This window comes from Heterodontus francisci, chromosome 24 (genome assembly GCF_036365525.1).
Source record: "Heterodontus francisci isolate sHetFra1 chromosome 24, sHetFra1.hap1, whole genome shotgun sequence".
Lineage (NCBI taxonomy): Eukaryota > Metazoa > Chordata > Chondrichthyes > Heterodontiformes > Heterodontidae > Heterodontus > Heterodontus francisci.
In genome coordinates, this window is record NC_090394.1 from 53,360,444 (window position 1) to 53,375,917 (window position 15,474).

The following is a 15,474-nucleotide window of genomic DNA, read 5'->3' on the forward strand; positions in this document are numbered from 1 at the left end:
CCTTAAAAACTTCAGCTGCATGTATTTTGCAATGTGGTTTTAACATTTGTGTGTTGGTGCATCTTATCCATGTACAGTATATCGAAAATCACTGAACAGTGTTGTAATAAGTCTTTTTTAATGCAAACCTCCCTCCTGACACCATTAACCTTGATTCCAGTTTGTACTGTGCTAGCTTAATTTATTGTTCTGTGAAACTTCACAGCTGTGCAGGATTTTGAGAATTAAGTGGGTATAATTAGGGCAAGTGGTTTGACGCTGTGTGACATCCTGTGACAAATCCTGCAAATCTTTACACTTATCATGTATAGCACATTTTGCTGTCTGATGACTGCAAAATTGCACACAATGTCAGAGAGGCAGTTAGAATGTTGGGACCTGAGAGATAAATCATTTGTTCATGTTGCAACTAACAAAGAACTTTAGCAAAATTTAAAACATCAGTACTTAACAGACAAAAGCTATATTTAGAAGTCACTCCAGAACAGTTGGATCTCAATACTGTACCATGAGGATCTGAATGACCTGTAAAAATAACTAATATGGGGAGGCTTTTATGGCTGTCATCCTTTTGTCTTCCTCTCTTTATTTGTACACAGTGACCACACTTCAAAAGTACTCCATTGGCTGTAAAACACTTTGGGGCATTCTGAGGTCATGAAAGGCACTATAATAAATGCAAGTCTTTCTTTTCGTTGTGGTCAGTATAGGTTACAATCATTATGCCTAAATAACAAATGTTAACTGCAGATCAAAAGGTAATTAATTGTTGTGGTGATTCATTTGTTTCAATATAAGGTTCTATATGACTGCACATTATTATTGTATAAGTATTATTATTTAAGTGTATATTTTTCAGACATGTTAGAAGGATATTTCATTTTTTTTAAATGAGCCACTGTGTACTCACTTGTGTATTTACCAAATTAGCATTTTCTCTCTCCACAGATGTTTCCAGACCTGCTGAGTACTTCCAGCATTTTCTGTTTTTATTAGCACTGTTTAAGGCAAAGACATAAAACATTATTCATTTTATAGAACAATGTCGAGATAGGATGCACTTAAAGGTAGAGCTCAGTTCAGTGTGTTCGCAGTGTAACTAAGTTGAAATGCACTGTTAGCTTCAAAGGTAAAAATAAAATGCCTGACTGTTCCTGACAACCTTAACAATCCTTTATGTTTGACCCTTAGAGGCCATTCTGAATTCTTGCAAGCATCTCATTATGACAATGACTTCTGAGGGTTCAAATAACATGACAGTGTGAAGCTCTAGCAGTGTATACAAGGACAGTTTTATTCTCACTTTATAGGCTATTACTTTATTATAGAAGCTTTTTGTCTGCACATTTGTCGCACATTATGCCTCACACTAGCCCTGAATTTCAACAGGGTTCTCCTGATCAACTGGAAATGACAGCAACAACTTGCATTTACAATATATAGCATCTTTAGCATAGTAAAACATCCCAAGGCACTTCACATGAGCGATACCAAACAACATTTGGCAGCTTAGTGCCTAGACAGTTGAAGCCACGGCTGCCAATGGTGGAGTGATTAAAATCAGTGATATGCAAGAGGCCAGAATTGGAGAAAAGCAGACATCTCGGAGGGCTGTTGGGCTTGAGTAAGTGACAGAAATAACGGCTGGGATTTTACAGGGCTCTGTGATTGGTGGAGGGAGGGGGTGGGCAGGGGGGTCGGAAGATTGTTCCGGCAGCGGCCCTCCGTGGAGCCCGACGCCAGGAGGACCGAGCCCGATCTTCTCGGCAGCAGCAAGGCTCCATGGCAACCCCTCCTCCGCTGGTCAATGGGACCTTGATTAACATATGTTAATTAATTAAATGCATACATTTAGATACACTTACCTGCAATCTAATGGCCGGGCCGTCATCTTTAGAGTAGCCTTCACTTTCCTGTCTGGGGAAAGCCAGCGCCGCAGTAGTGGGGAAGGGGGGTAGCATGAGATTTTTAGTGCGGGGTGGGGTGAACAGGGTCAAGCTTTTGTCATTAGTATAGGGATGGTGGGAAGGGGTGACCTGTGAACTTTGTTCAGCTTGGTGGGGGGGGGGCGAGGTCATATTTGAAAGGTGTGTTTTGTGGGGGAAAGGACAGATACTTAATTTTATTATTATTGGGGTGTGGGAAAGGGGTGATAGAGTTTTGATTTGAACAGTGGGTGGGGGGGGACAGTGGTTCCCTTTAAAATTTAAATTAGCCAGCAGGCCTGGCTGCCCTTTAAAAATGGCACCAGCGCTGGCGCACAGGCAGCTGACGCCATTGCCAGTGTCAGAGAGTCTGCCCCTTCTAATGATTTGGGGGAGGGACAGGCCGACCGAGGTATTTAAATGTGCCGCCTCATGGCAGCATGGCAGCATGCAGCCTGCGTGCGCAGGCCGCCATATTCCTCACCCGCCGCTGTTGCCAGTGGCAGGCGCTTAAAATCCAGCCCAAGGAGGGGCAAGGCCATGGACAAATTTGAAAACAAGGGTGAGAACTTTAAAATCAAAGGGTTGGTGGACTTGGAGCCAATATCGGTCAGCGAGCACAAGGCTGATGGATGAATGGGACTTAGTGCGAGTTACAGCATGGGCAGCACAGTTTTGGATGAACGCAACTTTACTGTGGGTGCCAGTTGCGAGACTAGCCGGGAGAGTATTGGAATAGTTGAGTCCAGAGGTAACAAGTGTATGGATGAGGATTTCAGCAGCAGATGAGCTGAGGCAGTGTGGAGATTGGTGATGTTAAAGAGGTGCAATCAAGCAGTCTTTGTAATGGAGAGGATATGGGGTCAGAAGCTCAGTTCAGATTCAAATAGAATGCCAAGCTTGCAAATGGTCTGGTTCAGCCAATGGCCTGGGAGAGGGGTGGAGTCAGTGGCTAGGGAATGGAGTTTGTAGTGGGGATGAGAGATGATGGCTTTGGTCTGCCCAATATTTAATTGGAAGAAACTTCTGTTCATGCAATACTGGATATCAGACAAACAATGGACAAATCAAAGACAGTGGAAGGATCGAGAGAGGCGGTGGTGAGATAGAGCTGGGTGTTGTCAGCGTACAAGTGGAACCTGACATTTTGATGATATCATTGAGGAGCAGCATGTAGATGAGAAATAGGAGGGGGCCAAGGATAGATCCTTGGGGGACAGAGAAGCCATTGCAGGTGATTCCTGGGCTATGACGGGATAGATAGGAATGGAAGCAGGCGCAGGCAATCCCATGCAGCTGGACAATGGATGAGAGGCATTGACGGAGTTTGATACCAAGAAGGATGAGGAGGGATAGTTGATCATAGCCACAGTCAAATAGGATGCTAATTGTGATTTTAATAAGAGCTGTTTTGGTGCTGTGACGGGGCGGAAACCTGATTGGACGGGTTCAGACATGGATTTGTGAGAAAGATGGGCACAGATTGGAAGGTGCCAACATATTCAAAGACTTTGGAAAGGAAAGGGACTTTGAAAATGGGACGGTGGTTTGCAACGTTCAAGGGTGAGTTTTTCAAGGCGGGGAGAATGGTGCATACCCTGGAGAAATGACATAAACAGTTGCTTCTAGTCAGCCATATAAAATTTTAGCGTATCTTCCTTGCTTTTGTAGTCTATGGTAGGTGGTAGGAGACTTGAGGGAAGATAGGGATGTGGTAGGGAATATGCGATTAATGTAGCATTAGTATAAATGGGTGGTTGATGGTCAGCACAGACTCGGTGGGCCGAAGGGCCTGTTTCAGTGCTGTATCTTTCTATGACTCAATGGGGGAAATTTTAACTTACCTGACCTGCCAGGGACAGGAGATATGGTGGAGCATGGGGAACCCAGAAGTCAGTATTACCTATGTGCTATGGAATTGATCCCGGGGAGGGGAGGTTGGTGGGGGTGGATGGAGGTGCTGAACTGCGATGGGGGAGTGGGGGTCTTCTCCAAGAGTCCGAGGCCTGGGAGTGATTTGTAGAGGAGGTTGGAAGCCTCAGTGGAGGGAGGTTGGTGGCGGGGGGTGGTGATGGATGGGAAGTTGCGATTGAAGCCCAGGTGGGGGAGATTGGAGGCCTGAGGGGAGGGGATTGGAAGCGTGGTGGGGGTGGGGGGAGATCAGAAAGGTGAGTAGTGGGATGTCTGATCACAGGGAATTGGCCAGGCGGCACACTGGATCCAGCAGGAGGTGCCTGGGTTTAGTTAGCGGGCTTCCTGAAGCCCGGGAAACCAGGCAGGGTTAAATATCAAATGGTGACTAAATATGAGAAACATAGTCTCATTGTAATGTTTAAAATGCCACCCCGCCTCCTTGGAGTGGGTTGGCTGTCCGTTCCCCCCACCCCCCACCTTCTCCATTTAAACCAGGTGGGTGTGTTGGAGCGGGGCATTCGGTTGGGATTCAGACTTGTAACACTTTAACTCCTCCCCCCCAGCCTGTCTGTTTTTTGGGATTAAACTTCACTCCTATGTCTCTATTTATAAAGCCAAGGAATATCATCATTAACCGCCATTAATAGCTGAATTTTACAGGCTCGCAACACAGATGCTATTCCTCCCCAAGCCTCAATGGTTCATTCGTACCTGCTAGCCTGCTGTGTTCTGAACTCCCTGAGCTGCAGCAAGGACTCACCAGTCAATGCAGGTTAACAGCCACTATGACATGACCAAGTGTGGGTGCACCAGGTATGTGATGATTGTAGGATATTACAAGGTTATCTTTGCAGCTAGACATTGTTTATTCAGATATAACAAATTAGCATCTTCTTGATTATTGCTAGATGCAAAGTCAAACGTTTGACCTCAAGCAAAGTTCATTCTCTTCGTTGTTCAGTCGTGTCCCATGAGTCAGTCAACTGCATTTGCAGTTTTGCTCAGCGTGAGAGCAGACCTTGAATTACATTTCCTCCCTTGACTTTCTTTCTTCAAATATATTGATGATCGGTGTACCATTGTCCTATAGAGGGGGGGAACAAGCAGATGGCTGACATGGGATTATAGATCCCTATTAGGGACAAATGGTACCCATTTAATAGAAATTGCTTGAATTGAATACTTGACATTGTCCCTTGCAGGGGTTTAGTTCTCATTCAATATCAGCCTGATTTAGATTGCAGTTCACTTAAACCTGTGCATTGATAGCTTTGCTATCAGCTGGCGAGAGGTGAAATAGACATGATACTACCTTTCCCCTCCTCTAACCCTGATGCATTACCCAAGAAGAAGCTGCCTTTTAGAGACGCTGTTGAGAATCAAGTTAATGTTTATGGTGCCCATTTTTAAATTGGGTTCTTATGGAAGTCTACTGACATTTTGTGAAGATAAGTGTACATTTGAATATATCTTTCACCAGGTTATTGTATATTTAGCTGTACATTCATACCTGTTTTATGAAGTCACTGCACATTCTGGCTGCATGATATTTGCGAGTGGGATGCATTGACATGTCCAGATTTCTTGGTATGACTGTGTTTATACTGGGATCACTGAGTCAAGGGCTGAGGCAGTTTATTTGGCCTTAAATTCTGTGAGTGACATGGGGAGTGGGGACTCTGTATACTGACAGGCATGTTGATTGGGATCAGTGCTCTTCATGGCCAATTGCTGCAGTGAACGAGCACTTTGTGCTGATTGGCTCTCAAAAAATGACTCCCTGATATTTCCCCAATCTAAATGATAGTTAAATATCACTTGTGATGGACAGATGTTCCACATGTATTTCAGCCATGTTTTTTATGGTGTGAATGCACTCCACCACAAAGGAAGGATGTATTGTATTTAATGATGAGAGTTGTGCTAACCTGCTCCTTGTGAGGGACTCTACCTCTCTAATAGGCTGTATGGTGGGTCTTTCAGCTTTTTTTTTTGTGGAAGTGTATGAATGCCAGGCTGTACAGTGGAGGGAGGTCCTGATTCCAGTTGCAGCCATGGGTTGGGAGGAGCGAGGGTCCAGACCACAATTACATGTATGTGGGCCACCCAGTAATAGAATACATATTTGGAAAGCTGGAGGTGTTTGTCTACCCAATGGAACTTGGTGATGCAATTAGCCAGGTTGTGGCATTGTTGGACTAGCAATTCTCAATGGTTTCTCTAAATGGCAGGTTCTTCTGCAATCAGGTTGGGTGGTGCGGCAAGGGGAAAGGTGGCATCTGGTTCACCTCACCTCTTGCCAGCTGATATTAGAGCAGTCTTTGCACAGGTCTGAGTGAATTGCTATCTAAATCAGGCTGATATTAAGTGAGAACTGGGACCCTACAAGGGACAGAGAATGTCCTTAGAATTCCCTCTTCCTCCCTTTTTTCTTTCATGACACTCTTTAAAATCTACTTCTTTGACTGAGCTTTTGGTCATTTGTGCTAATATCTCCTTATGTGGCTTGGTGTTAAATTTTGATATGTTTCCTGCAAAGCATATTATGGAAGTTTTATGACATTAAAGGCACTATATAAATACAAGCTGTTCTTGCTGTTTTTGGCACCTTGACATACATTGTTTGAACTAGATAATGAGGCAGTGAGAAGATTCATTGTTATTGTGTTGACCATATCCAGGAATGATAAAGTCAGATTATTTGATCTGGTTAGGTTGGTGTCTATGCTGACTGGTGGGGTGGGTGAGGAATTCCTTTTGTACATAGTGATGTGTTTCAGTGTAATCTGTATGACAAAGTACTTGAAGCAATCCTTAACCATGCAAAGGAGTAGGAGTCCTATATTTGTGTGAGAATGTCTAGTTTGAGGGACATCCCCCTCTTTTTCAGTTACATCGAGTTTGTAACTGGAGAGTTGCCCAAGTTCGTTGAAGCTTTGATAGATGCTTAGGAGTGATATCACTGGGCTATTTATAAATAACCAGTACCCTGTCAGACTGTAGGGATATTTTGCATTCAGTCATTCCTGGCTGTATTTCATGGTGCCTGGGTTTAGTGTAGCTTTGTCCATGGAAAATTATTAATTTATATTCCTTAAACTATTGCAATATTTAACTTACAATCACAAGTTCTACAAATTTGAGCAAAGTTCAGAGTAAGTAATGCATGTGAAGAAAAATGTTGTGGGAATTTTTCAATAAAACATTTCTGCACACGAGGCGATTGCTTTCCTTTCACCATTAATTTTACTGAATCTTAGTAGCCACTGCTTTTATATTGGAATTACTTCGTGACTTACCAAAACTAATCAGTTACTACTTGTCACTGTAATTGGTAATTTTCTTAAATTTTGTCTGATTAGACACTTCACTGCAAATCATCTCTATCAAAGGTGGTGGCACTTAAAACAAATTGAGATGCATTACATATACGAGTGTCGCAATGACTGATATTGCAACACAAATAGCTGCTGTGCTTGTGTGGCATTTCTCTGCATGCTATTCTAACTCGTGTGTTACTCATTTTATTTTAAATAGGTTAACTCCTCCAATAAGTTAGCAGATGGAGAAATGTCATATGAATGCATTATGTGCTCATCTTTATTATCACAAATTGTAATTCCAAGGCTATTTCTCCACACCATAGCAACACGAAACAGAGAAATGTACAGCATTCCTAACATTAGCGTTGTTATGGTGCAAATGGCAGAAAATAATATATTTATTTATTTTTATTTATATTACCAGTCTTTGTATCTCATTCCAATGTGTCTGCCTATATCTGGGACGGTGTGTATTAGACTGTTACCATCACTGCTGGTGGTAAATCTCAGATGGTTGAGAACCAGTAAGATACCTTTCCTCCTGATTTTCATCCCTGCCTGCTGGAGTTACACTCATGAACTGGTGTAAATCCTGAGAAAAATTTGCTCCCATATCTCTGTGTTTATCCACCTTCCTTTTGAAGGCGTTATGCAAGCTTTAACTGTTTTCAATGACAATGTTTCACATAGCCACTATTTGGCAGGAAACCAAACAATCTTCTGGGGCTGGATTTTAGCCCCTGCTGGAGGCAGGAATGGAGGCGGGCAGGCAGGCAGTGTCAGCCTGTGGCATATTCCTAGCCCCCAGGCCATTTTCCCAAAGGCAGGATTGGGAGGCAGGGGGTGGGAGTGGCGAGTGGCAGGGCTACCTGCCTGCAAGTGGCGGGTAGTCAATTGAGCTTAAGGGCCTATTAAGGCATGTTGTCGGAGGCTGATTGGCATTTTCCAGTTGGCCTGCCGGTCCCTGCAGCCGGTGGGGGGGACACTGCAGCTGCATGAAAGCAGTCTCCTGGCAGCAGATTGCAGGGAGGAGTGGACCAGGGTATCACGAAGGGAACGATCCCTGCAGAATGCTAACGGGAGGGGAAGATGCGTTTGGTAGTGGCATCATGCTGGTCGTGGCGGAAATGACAGGGGATGATCCTTTGGATGTGGAGGCTGTGGGGTGCGGGGAGTGGAAGGTAAGGACAAGGGGAAGCTGTTGCCGTTCTGGGAGGGAGGAGAAGGGGTAAGGGTAGAGGTGTGGGAAATGGGCTGGATACGGTTGAAGGCCCTGTCAACCACAGTGGAGGGGGGGTGGGGGGAATCCTCGGTTGAGGAAAAAGGGAAACACATCAGAAGCACTGTCGTGGAAGGTTGCATCAGCAGAGCAGATGCATCAGAGATGGAGAAATTGGGAGAATGGAATGGAGTCCTTACAGGAGGCAGGGTGTGAAGAAGTATAGTCGAGGTAGCTGTGGGAGTCGGTGGGCTTATAATGAATATTAGTAGACCCCCTGGTCCACTCCTCCATTACCCCCAACACCTCATCCTCTTCCACAGCACCTTCCCATGCAATCGCAGGAGGTGTAATACCTGCCCCTTTGCCTCCTCTCTCCTCACTATCCAAGGTCCCAAACACTCCTTTCAGGTGAAGCAGTGACTTACTTGTACTTCTGTCAATTTAGTATACTGTATTAACTGCTCGCAATGCAGTCTCCTCTACACTGGGGAGACCAAACACAGATTGTGTGATCGCTTTGCGGAACACCTCCGCTCAGTCCGAAAACATGACCCCCGAGTTTCCTGTTGCTTGCCATTTCAACATACGGTATGTCCACTTCTCTGTTCTGGGATTGCTGCAGTGTTCCAGTCAACATCAACGCAAGAATGAGGAACAGCATCTCATTTACCGATTAGGCATGCTGCGGCCTACTGGACTGAACATTGAGTTCAATAATTTCAGAGCATGACTGGTTCCCCTTTTTTGTTTAGTTTTACCTTTTTAAAAAAATGTTACTTTGTATTTTTTTTTTATTTCATTTTATTTTAGTTTGTTTCATCACACTTTTTTTCACATGTTTTGCTTTTGGCTAGGGCTTCCATTATTCTGTCATTTAACACTCTCTCTGCACTAGCACTTTGCCCCATGACCTCCTTGTCAGTTATTCTCTGTGACCCTCTGTCCTATCAACACTTTCCAATTTGTTATCTTCTGTCCCACCCCCACTTTATTTGCTTAAAACATATTACATTTCTAACCTTTGCCAGTTCTGATGAAAGGTCACTGTCCTGAAATGTTAACTTTCCTTCTCTCTCCACAGATGCTGCCAGACCTGCTGAGTATTTCCAGCACTTTTTGGTTTTATTTCAGAAATACAATGAAGTTGGGGCAAAATGAACTTTTAAAAATACGGCTTCCCCAATGTTTTTGTTTCCAGTTTTTTGTTGTAAATGGTACACTTCAAACTGCTGCTGCGTGGCATCTTTGAAGATTCAAGGGAGAGGATATTCCTTTCTTTGCTAATTTTAGTGAGTAAGTAGAACAGTAACACATGGTGCAGACCTCAAAGCTATTATTGTAACCATCTACTTCCTTGCTCTCCTCAGTGGGATAAATATACCTTTTAAAAGAAGTGCTCTTTAAAATATAGCAGCACCTCTGGGTATATTTCTATATAACATGACCAATGTACTGCAGCTATTTCTAGAGTGCTGCCCTGGCCGACATGTCTGAAGAGGAAAAGGATGACATTTTTAAATGGGTCCATTCAATACCATGGGCAGAAACTCAGTATGTTGTACCTTAAATGGGAAGCTGGATCAGGTAATGAGGCAAAGGTTCTTTGGATCTTCCATTGCAAAAGGCTTCACTAAAAGCAAAAACTTTGCACGTTATCAGTCACTCATCATATTGGTAAAATTTAGCAGCTAATTCAGAAACTTGGTCGAGCCATGCAAAGGAAGATGGCTTCATTAAAAGAATGTCACTGGTTCTATTTTTCTTTTATCATTCACAGACTTCACCATCACGAATAAAAGAAAACATACATAACCCCCTTAATAAAGCAATATACTTTGGATGCTGGAAATCTGAAATAAGAGCAGAAAATGCTGGAAATACGCAGCAGGTCTGGGAGCTGTGGAGAGAGAAACAGGGTTAACGTTCTAGGTCGATGACCTCTTTATGCCAGAAAACTGCAAATAAGTTGACAATAATGTCCAAACATTCAGATTACGTGCATATAAACAAGTAACATTGATTCAAAGCTAATGATTCTATTATCAATTCATTGTATAATGATCCTCCATAATTATGCCATCAGCGAAGAACATGAATAAACTGAAATTGTGGTAACCTTCTTCAAACTGTTGTTTACTTTGCTGTTCTGTTGAAAGGTTATCGACCTGAAATGTTAACTCTGTTTCTCTCTCCACAGATGCTGCCAGAGTGCTGAATATCTCCAGAATTTTCTGTTTTTATTTCAGATTTCCAGCATTTGCAGTATTTTGCTCCTGTTTACTTTGTGCTTGTCTGACAGATATGGAGTGAGATGCAGAGGAGGTGGAGGTTGGGGTGGGTGGGTAGCATGAATGGAAAGGAAGTCAAAAATAGTCCAGTTTGAAGTGAATCCAAATTGGGAAGTAGACCCCATACCAAATACTAGAGTGCAGTAAAGGCATTGCATTGCAGTAAGCATGTGAGTGCTGCAATAGGTTTCTAAGTTTCACATCAGTGATTATTTTGTGCATTAGGCCTCGAAGTTAACATGTTTTATTTTCTGTTTGTATATGCTGTCTGCGCTGAAGTGGTCCATTAATATTCATTAGCATTTAATATATTCAGATATAAATTGAGCAAGTACCATAGTGTTGCTGATTTGTAATCTGTCCACGTGCTCAGTAGGGAGGTGTATGCGAGGTACCATATGTAAATAAATTCTGGTAACGTTGAGTAGATGTGCATAATCTTACTGTAGATTTTCATGTGATAAAATCTTTCTATTAGTTTTTTCTTAATTCTTGTCCCTTTATCAAGGTGATGGATGATAATGCTCGAAAAAGACATGTTTCTGCTCTGTACAGGTAGCTGCTAGCACTCCCACTTTTTAAAATGAAAGCAAGACTTGCATTTATATAGCAACTTTCATGACCACAGGATATTCCAAAGCATTTTACAGCCAATGAAGTACCTTTAAAGTGTAGTCTCTGCTGTACTGTAGGAAGTGCAGCAGCCAATTCGCACACAGAAAGCTCCCACAAACAGTAATGTGATAGTGACCAGATAATTTGTTTTTGTGATATTGATTGAGGGATAAATATTGGCCAGGACACCAGAGTTAACTCCCCTGTTCTTCTTTGAAATATTGCCATGGGATTTTTTATGTACACCTGAGAGGGCAGATAGTGACTCAGTTTATCATTTCATCTGAAAGATGGCAACTCCAACAGGGTAGCTCTCCCTCACTACTGCACTGGAGTGTCAACCTCGATTTTGTGCTCATGTCCTGGAGTGGGACTTGAACCCACAACCTTCTGACTCAGAGGTGAGAGTACAACTGATTGAGTCACAGCTGACATTTTTTTATAGCAAATGAAAGGTTGGAAAGCTTTGACAATAAAATTTGTTTGCAATAAAATAGGAGCTGACATAGAGCGAAACTCCAGTCTGTAAATTGAGGAGCACCCAAGTGCATTAACAGATAGTCAGTGTTTTATTACTTGTCATGATCAGGTGTGGAGGGGTCGAAAGACTCCTCTCTTATCTCTCCTTGTTTGACCGCAACAGGGTTTATTTATTTGAAACAGTGGATGTGCTTATCAATTCAGTGAGTGTTTAAGTCTTTTAGGTGCTATGGTCATAAAAGAACCAATCGGACAGGTTTTCTTGAGGTTAAACAAGAAAGAGGTTAGTTTATTGTACTTAAAACCAAAACCAAATCTAAGTAAGAATAATAAGCTATACTCCAACTTTCACATACACACACAAATGGGTTACAGAGTGAAGAAGAATAGTTTGGTTGGATTAGAAGTCCAGAACAAATAGAATTATAGACAGGCTATGGAGTCTAGTAATTCAGTTGTCTTCTGGCTGAATTTCTGGTTGGTAGAGGTGACCACCTGATTCAGGATTTTCTTGGAGACAGTGATGTAGATGGTTTTCTTCCCGGAGTCTCTGTTTGCAACAATGATAGACTTGGATGTTTTGCGACCCACGGCCAGGGTTTGAAACTTAGTGTTGCCTGGAGAAAGAAAGAGAGAGACCAACCCCGGGGGGTCCTGCAATGGTTAAAACTCAAAGCTTGTCTGATGTGTTCAAAAGAAACTCCACGTTTTCACACAGACTGGGGAGACTGTCACATGATTCTCCCAGTATATTCTCTATTTCACTTTAATGAGATCCAAGTCTAAGAATTCTGATCTCTCTCAGATCTTATTGTTTCAATGATTATCCCCTTGAGGTTCAGCTCCACCAGTGTTAGTGTTCCAAGATGGCTGTGAATGTCTTGTTAATGAAAGGGATACCGGGTAGCATTCAAACTGCTCAAGCATTGTTCTGGATGAGGGCTATTAAGACATGTGTCTCCACCTCGATACCTTTGAATGTGAGGTATTTCAATGCAAATTGCTCTGGCCATGTTAGCTGCTATCTTTTTAAAAGTTGAATTTAGGATTCCAGCTTTCCTTTTAAAAGTTTAATTTTGGTTTCTAACCAATGAATTAAAAATCATCATTCAGCATAGCATGTTTTCATGATGTAACTTACAAATGTACTACAGTGTCATCCCAGAAAGTATCTAAACCTTAGCATCAGAGGAACATGCACTCCTTCACCAACTTGACATATTTTGGTCAGGATTCTCCAGTCAACTTGTGCTGGATCACAGAGTAACTTGAGTGAAAAGTGGCAGAAAATTTTTCAGGAGACACTCAGCCAGTTCACCACTGGGCCCTTACACTCCCTGCATTTACTACTGGAGGAGATGTTGGATATCTGGGCCTAAAAATTAGGCTCCTCCCTGCTCCTCAATAGGGTAAGCAAAAATATTTGAACGTAACTTTGTGTGGCAGCCTCTAGCAGTATCTTTAAGGACATTGACTTAGCTGTTAAGTGCCTCAAGAAACTAACTGCAGCATGCAGTATAGACCTGAAATTTGTACTAAACTGACTATGCATTCCATTATCACACCTGCCTCTTTGTTATGCCTGACATTGGAGGAATGCACTTCTTTCTCTAGTTCCACTTTGAAATTCTAGCTCTAACTTCGTCCTGTCCAACTGAATCTGTGCCAGTGTTACCTTGCCTTCTGATTCTACTTGTCCTTCTGGCTCTTTTACTTTAATCTTAAGCTGTCTGGCCACTAGTCTCTGATTTTCAGGTATCCTAGCTTTTGATCTAATATCTACCTTCAAGTGCTCCGCCACACTTAACAGCTCATCAGCGGACAATGCCTATAAAGAATCATAATTTATTCCAGACTGCTGCATAAAGGCACTTGCATCAAAAGTAGCCATTCCGGTAGTGTAAACTTTAATGCACAAGAAACCTGATGTTTTCCTTTTCCCCTTTTCAATTATTATTACCCCACTTACAATTGCACTTTGTTGGCTTTGGATTATTTCAGACCAAGCCCCCAATTAAATGTTACAACTGAGGTTGGACGATTGCACTGCCTTTCTCTAGTTCCACTTCTCCACAGGTCACAACATATATTTAAATGTTTTACCCAATTACCGATACGGCCAATTATATACTTTATCTATATTAGTTTCAGAACAAAAATCCGCCAACCAGGTTTCTTTAATAAACAACAAAATTGTTGATTTATTACAAAACAAGACATTCAATAATGATGCAAAGCTTATTAACACACCACTTGAAATAGGAAAGTATATATTTCTGCCCTTCCAAAATATCCGAACACACCCGCACAAATACACACCGGTTGAAGAAATAATAAAATGAAAGAAAATGGCTCTGCAGAGATGAACCTTAAAAAAAAAACTTTTGCCAAGTTACTGTCAATTCTTGAAGGAAAAGGATAAGATATGGAATGTTCCAGATTGCTCTTTAGTCTGGCATCTGGGTACATGTAGGCAGCTGTCAGTGGGATCTTTCTGGAGCAATTCTGTTCAGGAGACATCAAGGAATAGTCTTGCAGGCTTTTCGGGAGAATTCCTGCAGGAGTGGTTTCAGCTATCACACTGGATTCTCATAAAATTTTCCCAAGCAGGTGGAAAAGGGTGAGTTGGGTGGCTTCTCTCTCAGCAGGCTACACACCAATTAAACTCCAAAACAATATCAAAAAATGAAACCAAAACTCCTGACAGCCATAAATCCAGACATGTGAATTCTCTAAGTCCAAATAGTTCCATAGTCCATAAGGCCCCAGCTGTTTACTTAGCTTAAGACATGAGACATCCAGTCGGTGTTTTTTTAAACAAAGTCCCAAGTGTCCTTCCAGTGACCCTTTTTTTAAAAAAAGAACAAGTCCCGGCATCTTCTCAGGTATTTTCCACAGTCTTTTAAAGACAAGTCCTCAAAAAAATTAATAAGCGAAGCACCTTCATGACATCTTTCCCAGAGAAACAGAATGGAACTTTGTCTGTATTTTTCTGCTACATTCTTTTCTTTCAAGGTGACTACATGCGATATCTCCAATGATACAACTGTCATTCCTAAGATCAGCAGCTCCTGCCATACAAAAATACACAGAGCTGCCTGTTAAGATTCAGGTTTCCTTCAGTCACAGACACTTGTCCACATTAAAAGTAGCAAAACAGGCTAACAAAGCCATTGGTTAGACCACAGTATGCACAATCCTGGTCTCCATGTTACAGAAAGAATATAGAAGCACTGGAGAAAGAGCGCAAGAATGTACAGCACAGAAACATGCCTTTTGGCCCAATTGGTCTATGTCAGTGTTTATGTTTCCCATGAACCTCCTCCCACTCTAACTCTTATCAAAATATCCATCTATTCCATTCTGTCGCATGTATCTAGCTAGCTTCCACTTCAACTTCCAAGTGATAACAAATTTCACATTTTAACCACTCTCTTGGTAAAGAAGTCTTTCCTGAATTCATTATTGAATTTTTTGGTGACTATCTTATAATTATGACCCCTAGTTTTGGACTTCCCACAAGTGAAAATACCTTCTCTATCTCTACTCTATGAAACCACTTCATATGTAAAGGCCTCTATTAGGCCACCCTTCAGTCTTCTCTTTTCTAAAGAAAAAAGACCCAGCCTTTCAGTCTTACCTGATTGTTCTGCACCCTATCAGTTCTGGTATCATCCTTGTAAATATTTTTGCACTCTTTCGCCAGT

The 15,474-nt window shown here is 42.1% G+C and overlaps 1 long non-coding RNA gene across 1 annotated transcript; it reads left to right on the top strand.

Moving 5' to 3' along the window:
* Positions 1-703: 703 nt before the first annotated feature.
* Positions 704-10,448, top strand: LOC137383683 (uncharacterized). Its single transcript, XR_010977435.1, has 3 exons — positions 704-758; positions 4,500-4,652; positions 10,162-10,448. It is a non-coding gene; the product is annotated as an uncharacterized lncRNA (long non-coding RNA).
* Positions 10,449-15,474: the final 5,026 nt, after the last annotated feature.